Below are 4,562 nucleotides of genomic sequence, written 5' to 3'. Positions count from 1 at the left end.
GACCTTGCGCTTGCCAGGTAGGCGCTTTGCCGCTGAGCTAAATCCCCAGCCCCTACGTGTCCATTATATATGTAGATACATACACATATGCATGGTGTGTGTTTCTATATACAGATCTGATAAACGGCCCTTAAATTGATGTCAGCTCCTACACAATAATCATGTATCCATTATTTGGCTTTTTTGAAAGTTTTTGAGATTTTGGAAGAAGTTATATATAAAAAGCTGTCACTTTTGACACTGACATGTTCTTTGTCAGGGATCCTCAGTTGCAAGGAGCAGAAGTGCTTAAGGAAACAGGAGGCTGATTGCAAGAAGAGGGTTGAATCTTGGGAAATGCAGCCAGTTCCCACCGGGAGTGTATTTGATCTTCATCTCAGCTCGCCCTGCTCCTTGGGAACTTGTGGCCTCTTGTCACAGTACAAAGTGGCTTCTGCTGTGAGGCTCCCAGTCTCTTCTTTATTTCTGTGGCTGTGCCCTCCCTGCATTTTGCTCGCATATGATGTGATTCCAGCCAATCTTGGCACCATCTCTGTACCAACTCGTCATATATTGTGGAGCAGGAGTCTAATGAGGCATCGGATTCACAGAGCAAAACATGCTAAGAAAAAGAATTAGGTTCACCAGGGCACATCTACTGTGGTCAGGGTAAGGTCAAGGTCAGGGTGGTAGTATATTTTCCAAGAGGGAATCAGGCTTGCCTTGCATTTTTAGTATAAGAGGTAAAAGTACATGGTCCAGCCTTTTAAAACTATTGAAAAATTTTAAAAAGGATTTTAAAATTTGCCCTGAATCTTTGATCCATATATTCTACTGGCAGGATTATAGAGAAAGAACAGTATACCGAATTGAGAAAGAAATAGTCACAAAAATGTTCAATGAAGCATTGATAAAAAATGCAAAGGAAAGATACAATCTAAATTTTCATTAATATGCACCAACTAAATGACCATTTAATGAAATTTGTTTCTGACGTATTTAATCACTAAATGTTTTCTGTAATGACCATCCTGTAAGCTAGTCTAAAAATGCAAAATTAGACAGACAATAAAATCTAAAGGATACTTAGTAAGTATAAATAAATTATAAAATTTGCTACATCAACATATTTGTATATGTTGTTTGGTATGTGATTCTGCATGCTTTACTTTCCCTTTTCCCTCTAAATTTTGTTTTTCAAATTTTATGTTATATGAACTACACTAAAAATAGACCCTAAATGCTGTAATTCTTCTGGTTTTCTCCTCTATTTTGGCTCCTGGATTGGGATTGGAAACATAAATTGAGATAAGTGGACAAAGAATGGAACTGGCAGAATTGTGCAGATACAAAGTTCCAGAAAGAAATCTCGTATACTCCAATTTGTGGCAAGAAAATATCCTAAGTAGGGCATTCATTTTGCCAAATAGCAATTAACCTTAGGCCCTTTTTAGATATGTTAACACTTTTCTTGTCAAATAAAGAAAAATGACGATCACTCAGTCTGCATGCCTCCAATTCTTTTTTAAATCTTCTATTGAAGTCTTCACAAAGGACAGCATTTGAGAGATGCATTCTGCTACACAATTAAAGGAAACCTTAGAAAATGTCACTGATCACTTTTTTTATTCTTTGAAGAGAAAAAAACCAATTATATCTATTGGAGATCTATCAATATAGTCTAAAATAGCAAACAATCTGGCAGAATTTTTAATCTGATCTTTGAAAAAGCTCAGTGATTCTTCAGCATTATAGTAATGTCCTTCTGATTTCCTTTCTCCTGGCTTCCATATGGTCCCCTGAAATGCCAGGCTTCTTCATGAATGAATGTCTGTACTTGTATTCATTACCTCAGTACCCCATTTAGAAAGTGATGTCAACAAAAAAATTTGTAATGTCACTGTGAAGAAATAAATGTCAACATAAGATTGTCACATGTGAAGTTATATTGTGTCTTTCTGAAGCACACATGTTGTCTATGCAACTGTATTTTGCAGTTTTGTTTTAATTTATCCAAGGATTCCTGGGTTTTCTCATGTATGTATTCACTTACTCAAAGATATACACAGAGGTCTAGAGGAGCTATGGACAACACCTGGAAAACAATGTAGACTGAAGACTGTTTCACAGAGTCTGCTAGGTGTGAGAGGTGTGATAGTGAACAAGCTATAGCCCCTGCCCTCATGAAATTTACCTTCTTGTGATGTACATATACACATAATACATACAAAGTGGTAGATATACATATTATATATGTTATGTATAATAATGTTTACAACCATGTTGTATGATCTATGATAATACACCCACATGTAATTGACATGCATGATGTGTAAGTGGGTACACACTCATATATGTTATGTATAGGTATAAATTTGGTTCTGTTGGGCCACACATCATACAGAATGTGTGGACCTAAAATGTGTTTGGGATTTGCCTACACCCGAGTTTACATGCTGGCTCTGTTGGGTACTAGTTTTATGAATTTAGGCTAGTGACTTAACCTGCCTGAACCTCGGTTACCTCTTATACCAAAAGCAAATAACTACCCATCCAAAACACTGGCCTTGGTGAGTCCCAAATAAATATTGGTTGTTATTATGTTGTTATTAGAGGTCAATGATTATGGTTTATAGTACATACACTTAGGTACACATGTATTGCACCATAAAAGAAGCAAAATAGGCTAAGCAGATAGAGAGCATGGGAACTGCTATTTTCTTAAAGTTGTCTTTTCTGAGAAGCTGATATTTAAGCAAATATCTAATAAAATGAAAACAGCAACGTATGCAAATAACTAAGGAGGGAACTCCTGGCAAGTAGAATAGAGACTGAAAATAGACTGGGGTGGAAGAGGGTTAGGAACTGGAGGGAGTGTGTTATTTACGTATGCTGTTTACTTGACGTTATTACCAGCACGGCAGAGTTTATGTTCTGTGCTCTACCTGGGTACAAAGGGTTTCTTAGAGGCCAGAAAATCATAAGGAAACACTACCAGGGAACACAAAAATGATCCCAGGTCTAGAGTCTTTCAGAGAGGTATGTGTAGAAAAATAACAATTATTTAATTCCCACTTTCAGTGAAGTATATAAGGAGCTTAGGAACTTCTCCTCTATCCAAGTGGCAATCTAAAGGCTAAACAAGCTGAACAACTAACAGCTCTTAGATCTGCCATGTAACTGAAGTCACAGGACAAACATGAAAATTGGAGAATGCATGGATAGATATACAAGGGCTGATAAAAATATGACATGTTTAAGTAAAAACAATTACTATAGTGAAAGACACATTGTCATGAATCCCCCTCAAAACACTCTTACCTTGCCTGAAATACACTTAATCTATTGTCCTTGGCATTTTCTGAAACTGTCATGGAAGTCCTCTTTCCTAAGTGTCTTTATGAGATGTGATCAAAAATATAGGGACTACTACTGCCAACTGCTCCCCAGTAAAAAATCAGGGTGGCAATGACATTACAGTGTGTCCTCAGTACCTTACTGACTGATTGGGCATTGTGAAATTTCTGGCTCTTTCCCAAAGTGAACATGAAAGGTAAATGTTTTGATTGATCTAAGATACTGAGGTAGCTATGAGAGCACAACTATGGCCACTCACAAAAGAAGACTCGAATTGCTTAGACATTGGGCAAGAATGACGGAATCAATGTTTGAAGCAAGAGGAAATATTTTGAGGGGGGGATTCGATGGTAATGTATACTAATTGTTTGTAAGAAAATTCAGCATTCACCTCAGGGATAATCACAGTGACTTAGTGGAATAGAAGCACCCAGGTAGAAGCCTTCTAGGGAATAAGTGCCAGGGAAGAGAAAAACATTAATGATTGCTAGGGGCTTATTTTGGACAAACATGAGGAGTAAACTTAGAGGGAAACTCAGTCATTGGGAGGTCTCTATGCTTTGTTAGCTTTAGCTTTAGAAAGAGTTTCTCACAATAAATATCAGGGGAAAAATGCTCCATTCTCTGATGGGTGAGCAGCACCTATCCTGCTGGGGTTTGTCAGCATCTAACTGACAAGGGAGTTCAGAAATTCCCACCCACTTTCAGCCTTCAATGGGTTCCCTAATGGGAGAGGGGAAGTACCCAAAGACAGTCTCCCATAGACATCCTGTGTCAGCTGCAGGGTTGAAAAACATTTAAAAACAGAAACACCTGAAGATCACTTACAGGAGACGGACACAGGATCATTAACAGGTGGGCATAACTGTACAGCTATAGAAAGCATCCATGTTCCTTACATCTCACCACCGTGTCATGCGTGATCTATTTTCCACAATTCCTCTTACCCAATACTTCATGTGGACCTTTGTGATAAAAGGTACAGGACATATTAAAGGACAAAAATGTCTCACAATTTTAAGGGACCAAGCATGTAAGCACAGATGTCAGGAATGCTGTAAATATTAAGTGAATTTTAAAAACTCTGTTTAATATGTTAACAGAGAAAGGAGATAACATATGAGAAGAATATGAAGTGACTATGAGAAAGAGAGAGAGAGAGAGAGAGTGAAAGAGATATTTTCCAGTCTATAATTCTATTTTCTGTAATATTAACTTCCAAAAGT

The sequence above is a fragment of the Chinchilla lanigera genome, unplaced genomic scaffold, assembly GCF_000276665.1.
Source record: "Chinchilla lanigera isolate Chin_1 unplaced genomic scaffold, ChiLan1.0 scaffold00109, whole genome shotgun sequence".
Lineage (NCBI taxonomy): Eukaryota > Metazoa > Chordata > Mammalia > Rodentia > Chinchillidae > Chinchilla > Chinchilla lanigera.
The sequence above is the reverse complement of the archived record's forward strand: the minus strand, read 5'-3'. Positions refer to the sequence as shown.